Source organism: Mus musculus, chromosome 2 (assembly GCF_000001635.26).
Source record: "Mus musculus strain C57BL/6J chromosome 2, GRCm38.p6 C57BL/6J".
NCBI lineage: Eukaryota > Metazoa > Chordata > Mammalia > Rodentia > Muridae > Mus > Mus musculus.
Window position 1 is genome coordinate 78,730,090 of NC_000068.7, and position 25,636 is coordinate 78,755,725.

Below are 25,636 nucleotides of genomic sequence, written 5' to 3' on the forward strand. Positions count from 1 at the left end.
GCAGCTGGAGATGGATTGATTTTAAACAGAATTGGAATACACTCAAATCCGGTGATTATTTATTGTGTTGTGTGGGAGAAGCCAATGGTCGAGAAAGAAACTGCAGGATCTTGAAACGTTTTAACAATGTATTTAGACTCAGCCAGTGTTCCGGAGAAAACCTGCAAAATATTATAAAATTCTGAACCAAGCAAGTAACAGACCATTGGAATTTATTCTCATGGTTCCAAGCCACCGTTGCTTGTATACTAACAGCATTGGCACCATGTGTGGAATTGGCTACAGCTGTCTCGTGAAGCTGAACCAATTGTCACTGATCTGCAAACTTAGATTTTAAATTTGAGGTGCAGTGATTCATCTAGGAAGCGCCTGTCCCACTGTGTAAATTCAGTGTAATCATTGCTAAAAGTGCTTTGAGAAAAATTCCATGTCTTTGGTTTCTCTCTGATGTATAAAGAATGGCTCCATTCTAAGGAAGATAACATCTGACTTATATGATCACAGATAATAGGCTTTGTGGTGATAGGATGATACCTTGTTATATTGCTTTCTCCTGACATGAAATTTCTCAGTCATTTTTAAATTGGATATTTTATTTATTTACATTTCAAATGCTATCCCCTTTCCCAGTTTACCCTCTGCAAACTCCCTATGCCATCTTGCTCCTCCTGCTTCTATGAGGGTTCTCTCCTACCTAGCCACCCACTCCCACCTCCCCGCCCTGGCATTCCCCTACACTGGGGCATCAAGCCTTCACAGAAACAAGGGCCTCTCCTCCCATTGATACCCAACAAGGTCATCCTTGGCTACATATGTGGATGGAGCCATGGGTCCCTCCATGTGTACTCTTTGGTTGGTGGTTTAGTCCTTGGGAGCTGGGGGGGGGGGGTGTCTGGTTGGTTGATTTTGTTGTTCTTCCTATGGGGTTGCAACCCCTTTTCAGCTCTTTCAGTCATTTCTCTAACTCCACCATTGGGGACCCCATGCTCAGTCCAATGGTTGGCTGCGAGCATCTGCCTCTGTATTTCTCAGGCTCTGGCAGAGCTTCTCAGGAGACAGATATATCAGGCTCCTGTCAGTAAGCACTTCTTGATATCCGTAATAGTGTCTGAGTTTGGTGACTATATATCGGATGGGTCCCCAGGTGGATCAGTCTCTGGATGGCCTTTCCTTCTGTCTCTGCTCCACAATTTGTCCCCATATTTCCTTTAGACAGAAGCAATTCTGGGTTAAAAATTTGAAGATGAGTGGGTGGCCCCATCTCCCAACCCCAACCATGGGCCTTGACTAACCTCTGGATATGGTCTCTACAGGTTCTCCCTCCCCTTTGTTGGGCATTTCAGCTAATCTCATCCCTGATGGGCCCTGGGAGCTTGTTACTTTCCTGGCATCTGGGACTTGCTGGTGGCTACCCCAAGTTCCCCATGCCCCATTGCTACACACCTCTGTTCAAATTCCTGACCCTCTGTATATCATTCCTGTCTCTTCCCATGCCTGATTCTGCTCACCCTTTTCCCCTCTCCCTCTTCCCCTTCCTCCAAAGTCCCTCCCATCCTCTACCTCCCAGGAGTATTTTGTTCCCCCTTCTAAGAAGGATGAAAATACCCACATTTTGGTCTTCCTTTTTCTTCTTGAGTTTCATATGGTCTGTGAATAGTATCTTGGGTATTCCAAGCATTGGGGCTAACATCCACTTAACAGTGAGTGCATACCATGTGTGTTCTTTTGTGATTGGGTTACCTCACTCAGGATGATGTTTTCTAGTTCCATTCATCTGCCTAAGAATTTCATGAATTCATTGTTTTTAATATCTGAGTAGTATTCCATTGTGTAATTGTACCACATTTTCTGTATCCAGTCCTCTGTTGAGGGACATCTGGGTTCTTTCCAGCTTCTGGCTATTATAAATAAGGCTGCTATGAACATAGTGGAACATTTGTCCTTATTACATGTTGGACAATCTTCTGGGTATATGCACAGGAGTGGTGTCCTGTATCTTCTGGTAATACTATGTCCAATTTTCTGAGGAAGCACCAAACTGATTTCCAGAGTGGTTGTACCAGCTTGCAATCCCACCAGCAGTGGAGGAGCGTTCCTCTTTCTCCACATCCTTGCCAGCATCTGCTGTTACCTGAGGTTTTGATCTTAGCTATTCTGACTGGTGTGAGGTGAAATCTCAGGGTTGGTTTTGATTTACATTTCTCTGATGACCAAAGATGTTGAACATTTCTTTAGGTGCTTTTTGGCCATTTGATATTCCTCAATTGAGAATTATTTATTTAGTGCTGTACCCCATTTTAATAGGGTTATTTGATTCTCTAGAGTCTAACTACTTGAGTTCTTTGTATATATTAGATATTAGCCCTCTATCGGTTTTAGGATTGGTAAAGATCCCTTCCCAATCTGTTGGTTGCCATTTTGTCCTGTTGACAGTGCCCTTAGCCTTATAAAAGCTTTGCAGTTTTATGAGGTCTCATTTGTTGATTATTGATCATTGTTGATCTTAGAGCATAAACCATTCATTGGTTTTTCTATTCAGAAAATTTTGGTAGTATACTTAAGTGACCAAAAAATACTACCAGAGAAATCCTAAACCTGATAAACAACTTCAGCAAAGTGGCTGGATATAAAATTAACTCAAACAAATCACCAGCCTTCCTATACTAAAAGGATAAACAGGTTGAGAAAGAAATTGGGGAAACAAAACTGTATTAGTAAGGATCTCTAGAGTCACAGAACTTATGGAGAGTCTCTATAATGGTAGTAAAGGAATTTGTTGATGACTTACAGTCTGTAGTCCAACTCCCAACAATGGTCAGCAGCAGCTGTAAATGGAAGTCCAAGGATCTAGCAGTTGCTCAGTCCCACATGGCAAATAGTTGGGGAGAGAGTCCTCCTTCTTCCAATGTCCTTCTGTAGGTCTCCAGAAGAAGGTGTATCCCAGATTAAAGGTGTGTGCCACCACACTTTTAATCCCAGATGACCTTGAACTCAGAGGTGTCCCTGTCTTAATCTTCTGGAATTCATAGCCACTAATGCCTCAAGATCTCCATACCAAGATCCAGGTCAGAAACTTCTATCTCCCAGTCTTCAGATTAGGATCACTGGTTAGCTTCCCAATTCTGCATTGTAGTTCATTCCAGATATAGTCAAGTTGGCAACCAGGAATAGCCACTACAAAAACCCTTCACAATAGTCACAAATAATATAAAATACCTTGTTGTGACTCTAACCAAGCAAATGAAAGATCTGTATGACAAGAACTTCAAGTCCCTGAAGAAAGAAATAGAAGATGATCTCAGAAGATGGAAAGATCTTTCATGTTCATGGACTGGCAGGATGAATATAGTAAAAATGGCCATCTTGCCAAAAGCAATCTACAGATTCAATGCAATCCCCATCAAAATTCCAACTCAATTCTTCATAGAGTTAGAAAGGACAATTCGCAAATTCATTTGGAACAACCAAAAGCGCAGGATAGCAAAAACTGTTCTCAACAATAAAAGACCTTCTGGTGGAACCACCATCCCTGACCTCATGGTCTATTACAGAACAATTGTGATTTAAAAACAAAAACAAAACAAAAAACAAAAACAACTGCATGTTTTTGGTACAGAGACAGACAGGTAGATCAATGGAATAGAAGACCCAGAATGAACCCATACACCTATGGTCACTTGATCTTTGACAAAAGAGCAAAAACAGTGGGGAAAAAAAAGACAGCATTTTCAACAAAAGAAGTTGGTTCAACTGTTGATCAGCATGTAGAAGAATGCAAATTGATCCATTCTGATCTCCTTGTACAAATCTCATGTCCAAGTGTATCAAGGACCTCCACGTAAACCAGATTCACTGAAACTAATAGAAGAGAAAGTGGGGAAGAGCCTTGAACACATGGGCACAGGGGAAATTTTTCTCAGTCATTTTTGTTATAATAAATGGTGATATATGAGTTGAGAGCTGACACCCTTCAGTGTCCTGGGTTAATGTCACTTCATTCAGTAAAACTTCCTGTCAGAGTCCTACAGTGACTGTCAGGCACTGGTAAACTTTGTCGTAAGCATGCCTTTGCAAAATATCAAATTAGGAGTCTTGACATCTATGGTCTTGACTCAGCTTTCAAGACATAACATATTTGCCTCATAATCTTCACTCTAATTTTTGTTATGTTACTTGGTGTACATCTCAGATTTTGCTCTACTTTTCTCTAACAGATTTAACATTTACACAACTGAGTCCTGGAAAACAATTATGAGCATCCTCCACCAAAAAATTAGACCATACAAACAGGAGCAAATGAGATGCTAATATCATTAGTATGGCTTCTATTAACACCTATGTAAACACATACAATATTTATCTTAACAGGTGGATTAAGCCTTTCTTTTTAGAAAACATTTATATTGCCCAATAAGGCTAATAGACTGAGTCAAGTCAGTTAGGAATCCATGTCATTTTGTCCAGATGTTGCTTTGTACAAGCTGATGTGGAGTTTTCCACTGGGGAAAGTGTAAACAGAGAGTAATGTACTTGTGTATTTGTGAGATTGAAGTTATTTAGGATAAGAAGAAAAGGATGAGTCTAGCTTTTTCTCCTTTAGTAAAGGATTAGTAACCTGGAGATTCCCCTTTCTCACTTTTGAAAATGCAGCCTAGTGCCTTGAGTGGTTTCTTTCTCAACACGTAATTGATTCCTGGAATGACACTTAATCTGAATGTGGACAGAGGTGTCTGTGAGACAAGCAGATTTTTCTTCTCACTTTTGTCATTTTGAACAGGAGCTATAGAAGGAGAACTATTTTCCCCCAAAATTACCACTTGAGAGACCTAGAAAACTCAACAATATCATTTTATATGTTTACAAAAAACAACATTATATTTTTACTACAAACCGAGGAGTAGACAAAGGCAATGGAAGTCATGGTATTTTTTATTATGGGGAACATACCACAAGCCACTAAAAGTAGAAGCAAGCCATGTTTCTAATGATGCAGTTATGAATGTCAAAAAAATTAAAATTCAAAACAAAGTATGATGTATGTAAGTTAGACAAAGTGTTAAGAGGACAATATTTTAAGACTGTAAATACATATCAATTGTTGAAAAGAGATTGTGGCATCATAGAACATTATGTGCCTCGTATAATCAGGGTGATGTAGTAAAACTAATATGAGGCAACTTTTTGCTTATGACAATAACAATTGTCCCTTAGTTTTAACTGATTTTTAATTCTCATGAGCCAGGTTGGTGGATCTATATACCTGCAGATTAAAATTCAAAATCACTCACCTTGAAAGGAACAAGCATGTGGCACACAGACACAAAGGAACAAAGAACAGGTACATGTGATTTGGTGACAGATAGCTACTATCTTTTCTTTTTGATGGGTCTGTGTGGATTTGGTGGAGTTCATGCCTAAGAAATGAACATAACTGACAACAACCTAACTCAGTTTACATACAGTGACATGCCAGCAAACAGGAGACTAATTCACTCAGTCATTCGCTAATGACCACAGGGACTGCTTCAGATGGACCTTCTCATTGATGCAAAGTGTGATGACATTACTTTGTTAGTTTACAAATGGCACTAATACTTCATTATTATATTAATATTTTAACAAATGTCTTGATAAGAATTTTAACATTGCCTCTAATTTAAGATTCTAGTAAAATATTAATATTAATTCTCAATTTCCTGCCAATTATTTTCCTCCACATTCATATCAACATTTCAAATTCCTCCAGACTTTCTGAATTTTAACTTTTAAACCTGTAATTTGTTTGCTTAAATATTTGAAAAAATAACAAAAAGAAAAAGAAGTAGATTATTGTGTTGGCCAATTAAACAAACTATTTATATAATTGTGAAATAGGACATTTGCTTAGAACGCTGAATTTTATAGTAAAAGAGAGTATAACTAAACTTTTATGGATTTATTTCACATGTTCAGGGTTTTTTTTAACATGCTAAATATGTGTCCTACTAGGAAAATTATGTATTAATCCTTACTCTAAGGCTAGAAGGCACTAAGAATGATAATGCCATCTATAAAATAACCCTCTATAAATTTGCCAAAAAAACTTTTTTTTCTGCTTCATTTCTAATGCAGCCTGGAAAAAAAGAAGTGAGTTTGCACATGATTTTCAAAGTTTGGCTGTTCAGCAATGCATCATGAAAATGTATTTTTCTCCTGTTACATGGACAAAATCAGTATGAGCCATGATATCCACTGTCTGCATAAGAGAAAATGGAAAACCAATGGGGTCATGCCTTCACCTCACCACTGAGATACAAAACAGAGTCAATCTTCACATTTCCCAGTTGGCGGGTAGTTCTGCTCACAACCACTTATATGTGACTGCTACTTGGAGTAATCTTTATCTGTGCTGAACGGTATAAATTACAATGAAAATGACCTTAGTTTTACACTTCCGATGATGACCAGAGTCAAATGAACTATTATTTTTCTAAGGTTCATGACTATTTTACAAGCTGGAAAATATTTCTAGCAGAAAGAAATCTATTTTTTAACTGAATCTGAAAGTGGGATGGCCTGTTTAAATTTTTTATATTTCTGGATTGTTGTTAATAATAGGCTTAAAGTATAGCACCCATCTTAGGTGACATTTGACATGTAAAGGTCTCTTGATATTTGAATCCACTAGTAGTGGTTGTATTTGTGTGGTGAGCAAAAAAAGAATAAAGACAAATTTACATGGACTTTTTGAACATGTGGGAAGCAAATATCTGAAGTGGCCATCTGTGTGTAGTTCCTTACACACAGTGTAGTTCCCTACACAGTGTAGTTCCCTACACTGGAGGGGAGGCCAGGCCAGATACAGCTGTGTGTAGGGAAGGAGGGGAGGCCAGGCCAGATACAGCTGTGTGTAGGGAAGGAGGGGAGGCCAGACAAGATAAAGAAAATGAATACACATGCCTTTTTAAAAGTACATAAGACCCTAAATTGTAAAATCTCCTATTAGTCCTTAGCTACTTCTAAACATTGGATTTCTATGTCTCTCCCAATCCATGTGGAAAATGTTTGATTCCTGGGATGCCCAGAATCATTGGAGGTAGGACGGGCCGTTGAAGGTCCTCTTCCCTGTATGCCTCTTGGTTCATCAGGTGAGCAATTTTGCTCCACCATGTGTTTCCACTGTACATAGAGGAAGAAAGTGAGATTTTAAAACTGGAAAGATAGCTCAGCCACTAAAGAGTTTACTTCACCTGCATGAGGAAACTTGGGTGAGCCCTGGAAAAAGGCACAATGGTTCATGGCTTCAATCTTTGTACTTGGGTGGTAGCATCAAAAGGATCCCTCAGGCTCACTTGCCATCGATGTAGCATGATTGATGATCTCAAAGCCAATTAAAAAACCATGTCTCAAAGGAGTGGTGGTATTTAAGGCCATCCTCTGCCATGCACACTTGTGTGTACATAAATTCACCTGCACATACATAAACACACATGCAAAAACACATGAGTGTATTAAAAGTGAAGACTTTTTAAAATATGACTTAGTTCCTGGAATACTATCACTAAAATTAGTGTTAGAATTTAAATGTGTTCCTGGAGCTCTGCCTCAGTTGATACAATGCTCTCCTAGCATGCATGAAGCTTTGGGTTCTGCCCTTCAATGTGACATAACACCTGACAGGGTGGAGCATGCCACCATGCTAAAAGATCAAATCAGGAGAATCAGAAGTTCAGATCATCCTCAGCTTTGTAGCAAATCCAAGGTCAATCCATAATACATGTCATTTTTGTTTTTGTGCCAAAAATGTTTAATCATAATTCAACTGTTACACTTGAAAGTCAATCTATGGAGGGTAACCAAGCATAAACAAAGACTCCAGAATCAGGCTCAATTCCAATCGGACCATGTCTTTATAAGAGAGAAGGATACCTGAATTAGGACCTTATGACTCGTTGTGTGGGGCCCTGTGCAGCTTTGGTACTCCCTCCACAAGCAGTTCCCAAATGCAAGAAGAACCTTCCTAGGTTAAGCCAGACTGTCTTGAGCTTCGAAGCCTTTAGAACTATGAGCCATATAGATATTTATTTTTTAATCAACTAGTTCTAACCAGTTACAGCAACAGAAAATAGACTATGACATTTTTATGTTTAGTTCTTGAGTTGTTCATACTGAAAGTCATTGACCAAGGTGGAGCCCAACGGGTGCAGGAAATACTGCCGTGCAGGAGCTTAAGACCAGGTTAAAGTTCATGATATAGGACTAAGACTGGAAACCCCTTCAAGCCTATTTGCCTCTTCACTGAGGCACCAGATACATGTTTTGTGAATGAATCTGCCTTAGAAAAGCTATAACCTGGATGATAAGTATGGCAGCCACACAATGCCCTAACATATTTCATGACTGAGTAGAAAAGGATGATTCTTGTATACAAAGGAGCAAATGACAATAGCAACATCCACTAGTAGAACTGCAGACAAAAAAAAAAAAAAAACAAAAAACAAAAAACCAAACACCAAACTAAGACTTGCAGTGACCTAATATGAATGATCCATTCTTCATCATCTTGTCTTTAGAGGAAACAGTGCTATCCTTTTACCTGAGTAAGCCAGAGTAACCCATGCAACGGAACTTTGAGGGATGCTGTCTCTGTCTTACACAGCTAATGTGGATAACGTCAATTTGTGCCTCAAAAATAGGAATGAACCCATCCAATTGTGGTTCTAGCTGGGTATATGAGTTTTTCTGCTTGTACTTTGATCATCGCACTCATGAATAAGCTTATTCATAGTTGTTATGGTTTGAGAATGAGCTGCCTTCCATCAGACACACATACTTGAAAACATGGTCCCCAGCTGGTGGCACTCTTTTGGGAGACCAAGGGACCTTTAAGAGGTGAGGCTGGGCTAGCACACACAGGCACTAGGGGCAGGTGTTTGAAGTACATAGCCCAACTATAGTCCTGATGTAAGCTCTGTCTCTTGGTCCATCAGTATTTACCAAGCTCTGCTCCATGATGCTGCTGTTATATACTTTGCCACTGTGAACTCTGCCATGTCTTTTCCTCCATGATAGATCCAAACTATAACCCAAAATAAATCTTCCCTTTTAAATTTGTTTCTGTCCGGTATTTTTTCATTGTCATGAGATTGAAATTTACCATCTCATTAAAACTTACAATAACAATATTATTCTCTTTGTCCAGTGCAGTTCAGCATATCAAAAGAATAAGAGCTGCCCATGTGCAAAAAGGACACTCATCTTGAAAATATTTGCATTGTGTTTACTAAATACAATCTTATAATAAAGATATGCTTTTGCATTATGCCACACATATTTCTTGTGGTGTTCCATTTTTCATCACTACTTTCTATGTAGTGATGCATTATTAGATCATGTCTGAACATTATCCATAAAATAACAAAGAATTTCAAGCTAGTAGTCAAGCAAACTTTAAATAACTTTTGGATTAAGGATATAAACACATTTATATTTCTCTCCCTGACCATGCTTGTGAATACTCATTTCAATTTTTTTGACTGTTGAAATAAGAATGAGAATAAGGAAGATGTAATGTTAGAGTTTAAAAGAAAGAGCCCCATCCAAAGAAAGTTTCCCACCCACACTAGGATTCCCTTCCACACTCCCATTAGGAGCCATCCATTGTGGAAAGCTACAGTTGAGCATCTTTGCCATAATTTTTAAGTGTTCTCTCTTTGATGGCTTTCTGTCTATGCTATTAATTCAGGATGGGGAGGGGGAGTAGAGTAGGAGTAGGATTGTCACAGAAGCTTCTGTGTCTTTCTCAATTGTGACTCTGCGGTCATCAATACCATGGCAAAAGAAGCTTCCTTGCCCTTTACAGTCAGCAGGAACATGGATCAAGGACTTACACCTGGTTTCCGGTGACAGCCAGCAAGGATCAAGGAAATCCACCTGGTCTCTGGTGTCAACATGTGCCACAGACCTCAGCGTGGTCTCCTGTGACAGTACAGGCCATAGATGGACATCATAAGAGCCCTCTGCCACTGCAAGGGCCATGGACACCATCAGAGCCCTTGGTGGCAGCACAGGTCAAGGGACATTACCATGGCCTCAGGTGGCAGCACAGACCACTCACATCAACATGGTGCCCAGAAACAGCACAGCCCATGGAAATCAACATGGATTCAGGCTGCAGCACAGATCACAGACATCCTCATGGCATTCCATGGTTACACAGGACATGGACATCAACACAGATCCTGGTTGCAGTAAAACCACAGACCCAGACAAGACCCTTGGTGGTAGCATGGACCTAGACATCACATGGCCTCAGGTGGCATTTCAGGCCACTCAGATCAATATGCCCCCCCCCCCCAACGTGGCAGTATGACTCAGGAACATCAACATAACTTCAAATTGCAGCACAGACCAGGGACATCTGCATGACCTTTGGTGTTAACAAGAGCCACAGATATCAACATGGTCTCTGGCTGTAGTAGAACCATGGACCCAGACATGGCCCTCAGTGGCAGCATGACTCATAGATATCAGCATAACCTCACTCTGGCAGCATCCCAGCAAAGGACATCCATATGACCTTTGAAGGTAACTCTGGCCAGGAACATCAACATGATTCACAGTTGATGTAGGATCATTGATATTGGCATGACTTCGGACTTCAACACAGCATGGGACAGTGGACCACAGATACCAAAGTGGTCTCCAGGGCAACATGGATGATAGAGGTTTTTTGAAAATGTTTAATCCATAAAATGAACTGTTCTTTATCTTAGACATCCTGTTGTTGTTCAGAAGCAGGGAAATTGTGCAGCTGAGCAGTGTGTTGGAGGTGGGGGCAATTGGAGTGCAAAACTCTAGGTTGCTACACACCACCCTGTAAGCCATAGTCAGCAGCAGCCTGTTCCCCCATATACTGCAGGTTTCCACCCTTCTCCAACATTCACTAACCACTCCATTTCTCCATCTTTCCATCTTTCCATTGACTATGCAGTCATTGTAGTAGAATTGGAAACTATACATATACATACACACACACACACACACACACACACACACACACACACACACACACACATATATATATATATATATATATATATATATATATATATGGGACATATATATTTCTGGCACATGCAATAGTGTCTGGGTTTGGTGGTTGTATATGGGATGGATCCCCAGGTGGGGCTTGCATCTGGAGGATATCATCCTGAGTGATTATATATATATATATATATATATATATATATATATATATATATATATCCCAGACAGATTTATATGCAAATATTCATTGCTACAAGTCTGGTTCAAGGTGTCTGGTTTCTGAGGCACTGTGAGTACTGGACAATTGCTGAGACTTGTGTCAAATAAACTGCTGTTGCCCAGAGTCAGGGTAATGTTGCAGCTAGGCAGAGGGTCCAGGGACAGGTTCTGTGTGAACTCCAAGATGCCACTCATCTCCCTACCCTTTATGTCTACCATTGTGAGTCCCCTGCCGACCCTGAGATGTATCAAACTCAATCTAGCTTGTATCCTGTGAGTACTGTTGCTGTCCTGCACTCTCAATCTCCCAGCAGGGCAGGGAGCATGGGATGCTATAGTGGCTCCATGCTGGGTGCTGCCTGGTGGATCAAGGACAGGCTGGATTCAAGCTGGTACATACCACCGGGTTCTCATTGCCTGCTGCTAGGCCCAGCCACTGTATTTCCTTTAAAGGGCTGGCCACCAGAGCTGGATCATGGTCCAGTAAGTATGTGCATAACACAAGTTAGATTTTTCTTTTTCCTTCCTCCTCCTTCTCCTCCTCCTCCCTCTCCCCCTCCTCCTCCTCCTCCTCCTCCCTCTTCAAGGAAGGAGGGGGCTCACAAGGGTGGGGAGACAGACCTAGGAGGAGTGGGAAATGCTATGCTTAAGAGTTAGTTAATCATGTTAAATTTCCAAATAATCAATAGAAATACCATGAAAAAAGAAAGAAAAATCCCTCTCTCATTCCCCCACCTTTCCCAGAACATGGTCTAAGGGCTGCCTGCATCAGAGTCACAAAGGGACTTATTACCAATGAAGAGCCCTAGGCTCCCTTCTAGACCTTGTAGCTGGAGTCTTCTGGGATAAAGGGTAGAATCTTCAAGCTAACAACTTTCCAAAGTGACTAGTCTGCACAGAAGGGTGAGGGACCTCTGGCTGTGCCCTGCAGAGGCTGCCTCCAGCGTGGTTAAATCCTAAGGTGTTCAAGGTATTGATTAACATAATTTGTTTATGAAGTCCTAATGATAGGTCTGTTTTAGGTCCTATGAATCGCATAAAACACAGCATTTGCGAGTTTCCATTTCCTATAGATGATTTATCAAAAGTGGATTTGCCTTGGATTCAACTTTTGAAATAGATTACTTTGCGGTTTAAAAATATTTCCCTTCTGTTTTCAGCTATTAATATTTCTTATGACCAGAGGAAAGTACACAGAGCATCAAAAGAGAGATCAACAGTAGAATTATGTTTAAATGGTATGAAAATTGGAATATGTTTTGCCTAATCTAATTCCTTCAAAACCTGCTACCCCCTTTTACTAACTCAGACACCCTGTAGTAGTAATTATACCTTACTGCTGATAGAATTCTGATTTTTAAAAACTCTGCTTAAACACGGCTGTAAGACTTTATGGAAATTTTTGCTACAGAAAAGGCATAGCTAGGAAGAAAAATGGAAAATATGTTAGAAACTATTTCTAATGTATTATAAATACAGATGAAAGTAAATGGCTATTATATACAATATCCAAACCATTGTTCTCTGTGAAAAACACTTTTTTATTGATATTTTCTTCCTTTACGTTTAAAATGCTATCCCCAAACCCCCATACCCTCTCCCCACCCCACCCCCCGCCCTGCTCCACAACTCACCCACTCCTGCTTCCTGGCCCTGGCATTCCCCTGTACTGGGGCATATGATCTTTGCAAGACCAAGGGACTCTCCTCCCATTGATGGCCAACAACTAGGCCATCCTCGGCTACATATGCAAATAGAGACACAGTCCTGTGGGGTACTGGTAATTTATATTTTTGTTCCATCTATAGGGTTGCAGACCCCTTTAGCTCCTTGGGTACTTTCTCTAGCTCCTCCATTAGGGGCCCTGTTCCATCCCATAGATGACTGTGAGCATCCACTTCTGTATTTGCCAAGCACTGGCATACCCTCACAAGAGTCATTTATGTCAGGGTCCTGTCAGCAAAATCTTTCTGGCACATGCAATAGTATCTGTGTTTGGTGGTTGTATATGGGATGGATCCCTGAGTGGGGCTTGCATCTGGAGGATATCATCCTGAGTAAGGTAACCCAAGCACAAAAGAACACACATGGTGTGCACTCACTGATAAGTGGATATTAGCCCAGAAACTTAGAATACTCAAGATACAATTTGCAAAACACATGAAACTCAAGAAGAAGGAAGACCAAAGTATGGATTCTTCGCTCCTTCTTAGAATGTGGAACAAAATACCCATGGAAGGAGTTACAGAGACAATGTTTGGAGCTGAGACGGAAGGAACGCCCATCCAGAAAAACACATTTTTAATATTATTTCCTTGCCAACAACTTCATTCTCAACAGAGTTCCAGTGGCTTCTCTTTCATGCTCTACGTTCTCACAGATACTTAGTTGGTACCATATTACCTTTAACTATTACAACTAACAAACACAGTATGTTAGACACAGCCCCCGTTTTGTTCTACTTCTTAAGAATTATTTTGTTTAATAATTTTGGATTTTGACTCCTCATATAGATTTCAGAATCAGTTTCTCTGTTTCCATATAAAAACACCAGTAAGGATTTTATTTGAGTTGTATTACACCCTGGGTTAATTCAGAAGAAACTTGATGTCTCTCTAATTCTCGGTTTCTAATCTGCCACCATAGCAAACTCTTCCAATTTTGTGTCCTTCAAATATGTTTTGTAGCTTTCATAAAATTCTTTTACGTCTTTTAAAAGTATACCTCATGGGTTTGTTTCTGTTTCCAGTGCTGTCTGATAGCTATAAATTTCATACTTGGTTATTGCCAATGCATAGAATTATTTTCACATATTCAAGAATTCTTTCATACTCTCATATTTATCTGCAGGTTTCTTAAATATAATGGATATCCTATCAACTACAAATCAAAATGCCTTTGCGTTTTCTTTTCCATTATTTTTGCTATTTTTACATTGGTCCTGGTTTTTCTCGCACCAGTCTGATTCTTCAATAAAATGTTAGAGTGCTGACAGCATGCATTCTTGTCTTGCCCTCAGCCAAAATGCCTCTAAATTATCTCCCACTAAATATTTTTATAAGACTCTAAATTATTTTCCACTGAGATTTGTGTAAACTCTTCATAGCTGTCCCTCACTGACGCTTTCCATAGCTTACAGAGATTTATATTATCATGAAAATGAATTAAATTATAACGACTGTCTCTCTGAGGACTAGTGAGATTCTGTTTTGCTGCTTTCTTCTGATTTCTGTCAATCAGGCTCAATATCCTGTCAATTACATGAACACTCCTGGTCCTCAGGTGTTCGTTGTTTAATCCTAGGAAAAAACAAGCTAGCATTTACTTAAGGTTTTCACCAAGACCATATTGCTGTGTCATGCTGCCTGACCCTGGTGTAGTTGTCTCCATTGCAAACTATCTGCTACAGGATATCCAAGGATAACCTTCCAAATCAGGACACAATGCTTGAGCCCAAACCCAATGATCCAAATGGAGGTCCCGTTGCTCTTCACCAGCTGCCATCCATGGGCTGAGCCAATGAGCTTGTCTTCTGTAGCGCGTTCCCCTACCACCTCTGGAACTGATTTCAGAGCATACTACCCAGATACTCCTGCTGCCTGCTGTGCTTTCTCCATAATACCTGGGGTTTGATCATTTTTTTTCAGGCTCCATTTGAACTTCAATTTATGAGTGAAGCTCTCTCCAACTACTCTACATAAAACAGCCTCCCTTGTCTGGATACTACTTGATTTTTTTTTTATCCCACTTACTATACGCCTTATTTTGTGTCTATTATTTGTTTACCTGTGATTTACACTTAAATAATTAAAATATGAGTCCTGCCAGAGCAAGGATTTCATGAGGTGTCTCCTGCCCCTGCCCCTGCTCTCTCCGACATGCTGTCTGCATCCTTATCTAGAATCATGTCTGCTCTATGGTAGTACAGGAGCATAAGAAATAGCATTATGTTAGGTGCCAGACTACTGCTCATCTCCACATTTGGTACAGGAATATTATTTCTTACACTGTGCCTGGTTCTCGTCCACATGTTTCAGTGACCTACAAGTCTGATTTCCTGGAGTGGCTCTACCTCCTCTTGAAGTTACAGCCATCTGTTAAGTTCCACCAAGACCGTGTGTAAAGTGCTTCTGAGCACTGTGTGCAAGCAAGAGAATCCCTTCCTGAATCCTTCCTCTGTGCTAGTATTTCACGTCTAATGGGCTTACCGCAAAGATCTTTCAATACAGAATTCTCACCCCTTCCCTCAGTGTGCGAGCAGGGCACTGGATCCAGCCTCATGTCCACTCCTAAACACTTTCCTCTGCTCCCCTCCACCTGGCCATTGAGCTTCAGTCCCCATTCACTTTAATTATATGTTTGTTCTTCTCTTTCCTCTTTAGGGATTTTTGTTCTAGGGCCACAATTGACTATTTACTCAAAGCACCTGTTAGTGAAGACAGGACATACTACCTTATATGTGGTGTAAAATTTGTTAGAATTTGAATTCCCTTAATTCTCCAAAAAACCTTTGGTGATAACTCGTACATCACAGGTGGTTAATAACCATATGCATTCACTTCTGTGCCAATGTGCCCTGGGCTCTCTGGTGAGAGATAAAACCATGGTTCTCTCCCTGTTGATTTTTCACCTCATTGTCCTTATGAATATTCTTTTAATGCCCCATTTCCAAATCTTGTGTAACCATTTTATGACTGTTTTGTGAATCATTGGTATTTCATAGCTCTATGAGTGTAAAATATTGTTCTGAAGATTTCAAAGATGACATATTCATGCTGAAGAAGTAGGCATAGGTTATGTTATTACATGTCCAGGTGCCAATAAAGTGATGCTCAAAAAAAAAAAAAAAAAAAAAAAAGCTGCTCTCACTAAATAGTCCTTCCTAGAACCTCTTAACAGGAGCAAAGATAAAAATACCCAGAGGAAGATAAGATGCACAGGAGAGTCACAGCTCAGAGAGAGAATGTGTTTATAATCGAGAGGTTGTGACAAAGCTCAATAGAAAATGACAGAGAGCGTGTTTCTGCCATTTGCCTTGCCAGTCCTATAGGGCTCTGCTAAGAAAGCCTTTTCTAGGGAACTTAAAAAAAATCCCTTTGCAGTGCAAATGTGACACAGTGTATAATGTTTGTCAGATTAATTTAGGCATCTTTCTTTGAAAAGCAGTGTGGACTTTGTTTTTCTTTCTCTTCCCTTTATTTCTAACTTAATCAGGTTTCATTTACTGCTTTACCCCAAGAATACTAGTTATAATGGAACGTTTTTCTAAACAGTACAGTATCTACTCTGGGGGCAGTATAAAAGCTCAACTACTTAGTTTTCAGCCTACTTTTATAGCCTGTGCCCATGTAACACAAATACTAAGCGCGGCCCTAATGCAAATCTGAATCTGCTTAGTGAATAAAGGAGGTGAAATTAATTTTGCTGTCCTTTGCAGCTTGAAGAACTGGGTGGTGGTTTTAAGTCATGTCTTAACAGAAATTCTATAGGTGGTCATTACCTTTTTTTTTTTTTAATCATCCCTGTGAAAGCCATTGTAGAGTATCTTCTTTGTTCAGAAACAAAAGGATGATTGATACTTCTGTCATTCCTTTATCTTCTATCACAGCCACTTAGTCAGTCAGAACAAAAGAATAAACTTAAAGTTTAGTAATGCACAGTTTCCAGTACTTGGTAAAAGCCCAAACCAGGCCGCCTAGGTTCTTTCTACTTCCTAGCTTGGGTAACCTTGGGCAGGTCACCTCTTCTACAAAAAGTTCACTTTTAATCATCATAGTGTATATATGATTGTTATGAAATAATTATATAATATAAAGTGATTAAAGAGGGGCCTCATATATAATTGTTCTCAAGAGACAATTTTATATAATTCATATAGTGTATTTGCGTCTCTCTCTCTCTATGTGTGTGTGTGTGTGTGTGTGTGTGTGTATGTGTGTGTGTGTGTGTGTGTGTGAAGAATTATTTTCCTCTTTCTTGCAGCACAGAATATTTCTCATTTTGCCAGCAGAACTTTTGACCTTCTCCAGCTTGCTCTATGCCCTGCAAGAGCAGCACAGGTAAACGTAATGCCTTCCTATTGGATGAGGTATGGTTAATAAAGAGTACTGGCTGAGATCTAAAGGAAGGGAGAGAGCAAAGTCATGATCCTTCCATCTGACTTCATAGATCCTAGAAGGGAGTGTCTCATGCCAAGCCTGTGCATCCCTGGTTTCTAAGACCCACACTTTTCTCATCTGAGTGATACCCTGGCCTTTCACATACTGTTTCCTTTATGGATCTATCCTAACATTTTAAAAGTTTTTATTTCATTATTTTACGTATGTGAGTGAGTACCCTGCCTGCCTGCATGTCTATGTACTAGTTATTGAGCTGGTACAGAGGGAGCCAGAATGGGACATTAGATTCCCTGGATCTACAGTTACAGACAGTTGTGAGATGCCATATGGATGTATGGAATTGAACCCAGGTCCTCTGGAAGTACAGTGTTCCTGACCAGTGGACCAGCTCTACAGCCCCAGTATCCTTTCTTGCCTTACTTGATCACATACATTACTAGTACTGGAAAACATTAGTATTTAGAAGATTTCTCTACACTTTCCTCACAATAAACACTCCCTTTAACCATTTTCAAATTAAGTGTGGTATCTAAGAACCCAACTAGAACCTTGACTGATTTTCCCATCTCACAACTCATGTGTGATAACTACAAAATATGCTTCATTTTAGTGTAGATAAAAAATTGCAGTAAATTGTATTTAGGTTTTTGTTCTTTTTTGCGTGTGTGTGTGTGTGTGTGTGTGTGTGTCTAAATATTTCACAGTATAATCGTCCATTCCCTCAGTTCCACCAAGACATCGAATGTTCAGTCTCCCTTTCTTTGACGCACTGAGGAATTGACAATGTAGTAGTACATTACATTCAGGTGGTCTTCTGTTTCCTCAACATTACTATTTTCTTAGTTTGTTTCCTTAGATATGTGCTTTCAGGGAAAGCTGTTAGAGCATAATAGTTAACTGATGTATATATTTTGGGGGTAACAAATATTTAATTTGAAGCTGAGCCTTAATTCAGGAAATTGTAGTAGAGATTTGAAGAAAACTTTATACTTTTATTGAGAAAAAAATTAGAATACTGCTTATGAATTAGAGACGTTTGGTTAATCTAGAAACTGAGCAAATTTGAGGCAAACCGCTCCTGAAACGTGACAACCAATATTCTAAGTATCACATAGAAGAAAAGGAGCATGCAAGCAGGCAGAGATAAATGTCAGTGGGGGGAAAAAGAGGTAAAGGTTGAAAGACAAAGACCTCCTTTTTTTTTTAAAGATTTATTTATTTATTATATGTAAGTACACTGTAGCTGCCTTCAGACACTCCAGAAGAGGGAGTCAGATCTCATTACGGATGGTTTTGAGCCACCATGTGGTTACTGGGATTTGAACTCCAGACCTTTGGAAGAGCAGTCGGGTGCTTTTACCCACTAAGCCATCTCACCAGCCCCGACAAAGACCTTCTTAAACATACCAAAGTAAAATAAAATGTTCTTACCTTGAAACCCAAATCCAGAGAAAAGAGTCTTCAGAATGACACCTGTCAAATTTGAATACGCAAATAAACAAATATAGAGCAGCTGTCTTTATAGGACTCGGAAGACTTAGAGAAGTTCTAGAAAGGGAGAGAAAATAATTTCATGCAAATAAGCATAAATTATTTTATGAAATTGACAAATTTCTTGTAAAGGTAACACAAGAACTGGTGCAAGAATTAAAATACGAATAATTTCTAATCTAAAGTAACTGAATCTGAAATCAAGACTTCTCCTTAAAGGAAAACATCAGAAATAAAATACAGATAACATATTTCTTAACAAAGTTTTTTTTTTCATAGCACTCAAGAGAAGGCAAGATTGTCTGCTCTGAACACTTTTATTCCATGTCATGCTGGATAGTGTAACCAAGTCAATACAGTAATGAAAAATAACTTTTGAAGATTGGAAAGAAGTATAAGGCTTCCTCCATTTTCAAATGGTACATTCATAAAAATAAAACAAGAAAACCCCTGCTTGACAATGAGATAATTTATCAAAATTTGAGGATTGACGTGGGGAGGTGGTTTAATAAGAAAACTGTATGTCAGGCCAGTAGGAAGGTTTTAATTGAGACTCCACTGTACCCAGAAGCATGAGGCTGTAATTCTGTTGCTGGTAACACATAATGGAGACATGTGGGTTCCTTGAGCCCACATCAACAACAGAGCTGTTTTGATGAGTTGCAGGTTCAGAAAAGACCCTGTCTCAAAAATAAATAAATAATGGAGAATTGAGAGCAACTGAAGAAGAAAAATACTGTAAAACTCTAGTCTCCAAATAGACATGCACCCATGTGTGCACTTTTAGACATCCTCATGAATGTATACATACACTACAAATATACACGCACAACATGTAAGTCTCAAGATAAAAGTTCAGTACACAAAGGTCAGTTGTATTTGGATGTGTTAGGAAAAATCAATTAGAAGTGCATGTCTTATATCACTTCAAAATGTAAAGTACATTAGCATCAGTTAATAAAAGATGGACATCTAAACTAAGAATGACAAGATTTGTCATGACATACTAAAGAGGACATGCATGAATAAGTGTTACCACGTTAAGTAAGTATACTGTTTCCAAATGCAATGCCAATATAAATTCCAGTAGGATTTTGGAGTAATAGGCAAACCAATTCTAAATGAAATATGAAAATACAAGTGACAGAATAACCAAGCTAATTTTGAAAGGGAAATAAGTTAGAGAAGTTGTAGTACTTTCTGTTCACTACAAAAGTCAGGAGACAGTGCTGTACCATTGTAAAGATAGAGATCTAAGGACTGCCATGGTTTGGCAATGGAAACAAACATGTCGCCTTTGGCGTCTGCTGAATTGCCAAGCAAATTCAGCAAGGGAAGGAAAACATCACAGGAAAGAATCCCTCCTATAAACATATTAATTCTCAATGGGTTTTAAATCTACATGTATAAATAAAACCGCAAATCATTTAGAACAAAACACCAGGGGACATTTTTACACACATGGATTATTTCCTTAACAGAGTGCAGAGGGGAAACACAGTTCAGAAAAGAAAATTTGATATATGCAAATAACAAATGCAAAGGTAGAACTCTACCTGGTGATGAGTACATGAAATGAGACAATCTCTTCAGGGAATAAGTTAGTCACTCTAAATGAAGTAAAAAAGTATGCTGACCATAAATCCATCCATTTCATTACTTGCTGTTTTGCTTTCTTTTCAAGATTTGGTTATTTTTTTCTTCTGTGTGTGGGAGCATTTGCTGCTTGTGTATGTGTGTGTGTGTGTGTGTGTATGTGTGTGTGTGTGTGTGTGTGTGTGTGTGTGTGTGTGCGTGTGCATGTGTGTGTGCATGTGTGTGTGCGTGTGCATGTGTGTCTGTGTATGTTTAATCCTACACAATATATTTTGCTCATCCTTTTCCTGCCCTCAGCTCCTTTCAGATCACCCTTTGCCTACCCACTAAACCTTGTAACCTCTTTCTCTCTTTACAATAGATAGAAAATAAAAATGAAAGAAAAGGAAAGAAAGAAAAACAAAAGAAGCACAAACAAATCCATGGAGTCTGCTTAACGCTGGGAAACTATTTCTGAACAAGCAGCCTGCCCTAGGGTGTGACTGGTAAGTGAAACTCAATTGTAGAAAACTAATTATTGCTTTCCAAGAGCTAGCAATTTAAAATAATGTCTTGATTAGAAGAACTTGGAGCCTACTCCCCTTTCTCTGTGTTGGGATCTTGTCTGGTTTGAACCTGCACAGGTCATGACATAGTGCCATGGTTTGTAAGAGCATCAGCTCTGATGTATCTAGAAAATGTTGCCTTAGATCTGTTCGTCACCGTACAGTCTTTCTGCCTCTTCTTCTGCATAGACCCCTGAGCCTTGTGGGGAGGAGTGTGGTACAAGTATTTCAATGTGTATTTTTGTAAGAAAATGGGAATGCACGTACTCAGAATCCCCTTGGATATCATAGATAGCTAAATCGGTAAAACACCCCATGTATAGCCCTCGATGTGAGCTCAATCATGGCAGTACATAACTGTGAACTCATCACTGAAGGAGCCGGGATGGGAAGGTCCCTCAGATATGCAGCTTTCTGATTACATTCGAGCTTCATCTGTGAGGCCTGGGTTCTAGTGAGGGACCTGTGCTCTAATAAAGCAACTCCAAAATCCAAGTGGATAACTCTAAATGGTCAGCTACCAAAAATATACTACTGCCCTACACATGCTCATACACAAACACGCAGAAGATGTATATTTATACTTATCATAATTCAATCCATAATAAATCAAGCTAGAAACAATTCAGATATCTGTAAAAAGTGGTGTATTCATGCTTTTAGAACAATATCAACGAGAAGTTTAAATTATTGTCACATGCAACAGTAAGAATCCGTTTCTAAAATGAGCCTAACAGAAGAAGAGAAATAGCTAATGGTAGCTATTTAAAGTGTGTTGGGGAGTGTCTGTATATGTGCATCTTTTTACACATTATATATGTGTGCGTCTATATGCATTATATGTGTGTATGTGTGTGTGTATATATATATGTATACACACACATACATACATCATGTGTGTATGTGTGTTTATATATGCATTGTGTGTGTCTGTGATATCCTTAATGTTATACTTTAAGATAGGTACATTTTGCTTTACATAAATAACTTTTCAGTACAGTTGATTTTTAAAAGTAAAGTGGAATTTTTGAATGAGAAGGTGATGCATGAAAATCAAATGTATCTTAGGTAATAACACAAGTGGAAAAGGAAATGCCTTGGGGAAAGAGCCAATTTATCTAGCATATTATGAAGAGACATTTAGATTCAGGCTGTTCATGGGCACTATTATGGATCAAACACATGATGTCTTATAAACCTGAGGTAGCAGTTTGCAAAAGTAAGTAATCTTTAGCTTATAGGCAATTAGCAATTAACATAAAGTATAATTGCCACTGCTATATTTGTAGTCAACTGAAATTGTAGTATGATTAGACTAATTGAAAAGTGTAAAAAAAAATCTGTCATGTAAACTCTATTTAAAAACAACTCTCCATGTCGAAGAAAGTTGTTAGCAAGATTACACAAAACCTACAAAACATAGACCTACCAGTCTCGGAGATGTGTGCTGTTTACCATGCTACAAAAATGACCAAAGGTTTTGCTTGGCATTCAGCTATTGCTAATGGTGTCTTCTCCGGAAAGAAGCCATAGACGTTGAGATATTAGTAGACCACACTAAGGATCCTAACTAAAGCCACCAGAGGCACCCGAAATATTCAGATAAGAGTGAGTTTTATCCTAAAGGATTTGCAAGCTTGCCTTTTGCAGACAATGCTACTCAGACTCTCTTCATCTCTAAAGAATTGTTTCGGCCGTTCCCTTAATTAGACTGGCTCCTGAACACTGTCAAAGCTACTGCTCTAGAACACACATGTAGTTCTGATAACTTCAGCCAACTTATCCCCTCCCCACCACAGAGTCTCTCAAGAGTTGTCATCGCTTCTTGGGGTTGTTTTTCTCACTCCAGCCCCAACCATTCTGTCTTCATCTCCCACTCCATCACTTACTTCCCACCCATTCTCTAACCACTCTCTATCCTTGTGGATTTGTCAGTTACGCCATAGTCCCCAGTAGGCTCACCATTCCCCAAACTCATCAAATGCTTGCACAGTGCTTACTCATCTGACAGGTCAAGGTCACGAAAGTGAACAATTGACGGTAGGGAAAGCAGTCCTTCCTCTTGGCGGCTACTTCAACTTGTGTGATACTCCTGTTGCACGTCCGGACTTAATCAGACTTCATGTGAATGGGTCTGACTCAAGCATCAAGAGTTGATCAGCAATGGCCACCAACTATACCCTATTTGCCATTAATGTTACTCCATCACTATGGTCAGTACTTAAAATTCAGAAGCCACTCAATAAATATTTGCTAAAATATGAATGTCCAATCAGGTTAAAAAAAATCTGTGCTCTTGAGGAGTAAATCTTTGCTCCTTCACACTCAGCTGAACCTGTTCCATATACCAAAGACTTCTTTTTTCAAAACCCAGAAAGTAGAAGCAATCTCCCTCTGGCTTCCCTATCTTCTGTAAGTTTCTAGGGATCTTAATTGCATACTTTTGAAGAAGCAATCATATCATCCCTATGACTACCTCAGCAGATGCCCATCACGTTACCTCACAGCACAAAAGTTAAAAAAAGGCTTATACTCCTTAACTCTTGTGATAAGAAAACATAATTTATAAGAATATTTAAGTAGTATCCAGGCAACAGTTTCCTACATGGTCATAGGTACGTTGGATACTGAAGGCTATGCAGGAAAGTTTGGGCTACAGATAAGAAAACAAACCAATAGGCGATTTCTGTAAATCTCTGGTGAACTAAGATACACACACACACACACACACACACACACACACACACACACACACACACACGGGAAATCTGAAGCTACTTAATATCAATTTAAAGCATCATCGAAGGCAGATGAGAATGTACAATTTAAGCAGAGCTTAACATCGCTCTGAAATCAGGGCCCTGCACACAACAAAAGTACTGCCAAGGACAGCACACAGGCCAGGCCCATTCAGAGAAAAGAAATAATATGGTTCTTGCCATCCCTGCTTGCCTGCTGTGCCAAAGCAGCTTCAGACATGAAGAGAGCTGCACCCAGGACACAGAGCTGCCTTCCCCACAGCCTGACATTGTTTCACTTCTGACTTGGGAACACATCCAAGGCCTGCCTTGTCAGGATGTTCTGTACGGGAGTTAAAAATGAAACTCTTTGATTGTAAAAATGGAAGGATGACTGGAGGAGGGAAACCTATCCTCATTGACACCTTCACAAATGCACAAGAGACTTCACTGCGCTCTACCGAGTAATTATTATTAAGCATTTGTATAGAACTTTATATTTACACAGTGCTTTGTAGTCCTTTATATTATTATTCCTCACAGCGACCTTATGAGGGAGGTTGGTATTGTTAAATCCATTTTACCTGTCTGCAGGAGGTCTCTCTTTCAAGTGCTTTGAAATAAACCTCGAAGAATCAAAACCCTCCAGTGTCTGGGAGAACAAGGTGGAAAAAAGCTCATGGTGAAAGCCTGTGCTAAAAAAGAAATCCCAAAGGGAGCCTGTGTGCTGGGGAAGGAGATCAGAGCCCATATAGGGGCTAGAATTGCATCAATATGCGTTCAAAATAACGGGGAGCCCGACTGTAGTGAGATCCATGGACTAGGCAGAATGTGGGGCCTGTCTACCTCTTGGTTTCCTCACAGATTGGTAAACTGTCAATAAGTCCAGTATTTTACCTGGTGCACAGATGGGGCTCTTAAGTGCCGTTTATCTTCATGTTTGGTTCTCACGGCCATGCCTGTAACCATGAATGGCCGACAAGAAGATGCTGTGCAGGTACAGCCACTGCATACAATGCTACACATCCAAGCTTTAATGTTACACAGGAGAAAATAAAAAAAAAAAAAAACGTATTCATAGTTTCAGGAAGATAAAATCTACCCCGTTTGTTTGTTGTAAAAGTGATTTTCAGAGCTGGATGTGGTAGTTTCGCCGGTCACTCCAACAGTCAGGAAGCCGAGGCAAGAGGATTGCTGTCACCCTAGCTACATAGTGAGCACTATGCCAGACTAGACTTCAGTATAAAATTCCATCTCAAGAAAATTACCTAAGCAATTTATATTTGCAAAAAAAAATTATGGAGAATAAGAAAGGATCTGAAAATTCAGAGAACTTTAGTTATATTCCCTCAAGCAATCACCATTAAAAATCTTGTGTTTCTCTCACACCTTGCCAACGATTTTGACATGATTCTGAACAGATGATGTCTTATTTCTTTTTTTCCTTGTCTTTAACATTTGAATTTAAGTGTTTCTCTATATTTCATGGAAAACATTTATGACTGCAGTCCTTCTTAAGTTTGGAAACTTTTTACCAAGTGCTGTAAATCCCGAAGACTTTGGCCTTAAAAGAGCAATGGTTAAAAATTATCATCGCTTTTAAAATCTGACAGCACAAACTTTCCCTAGAAATGGCACAAAACTGTCACAATCTGCATGAAAGACATCATCAGTCTCATGATTCAGATCTCATGTGTGTGTCGGGAGCTCTCACATCACCTGGTCCTGCCCTGTTCTGCGCTGCAGACTTGTGTGGCCAACTCCCCTCCCAGGCTCTTTGCCTGAGTGTTGACTGAGCTTGTTTACATAAAATGGCCACAACTACTTGTTTTCCTCAAGTGTTTTCCCAGGAAGCCACCCCAGAAGCCACACCTATTAGCAGACTCTCTCCCTTTGGGTG

General features: G+C 39.5%; 1 long non-coding RNA gene across 1 annotated transcript in view; it reads left to right on the forward strand.

Annotated features, from left to right (window-relative positions):
- Positions 1–20,829: 20,829 nt before the first annotated feature.
- Positions 20,830–25,636, forward strand: part of Gm39865 — a 77,838-nt gene continuing 73,031 nt past the window's right edge. Inside the window, exon 1 of the long non-coding RNA XR_866503.2 lies at positions 20,830–20,938. This is a non-coding gene — a long non-coding RNA (predicted gene, 39865). The remainder of the gene's footprint in view (positions 20,939–25,636) is intronic.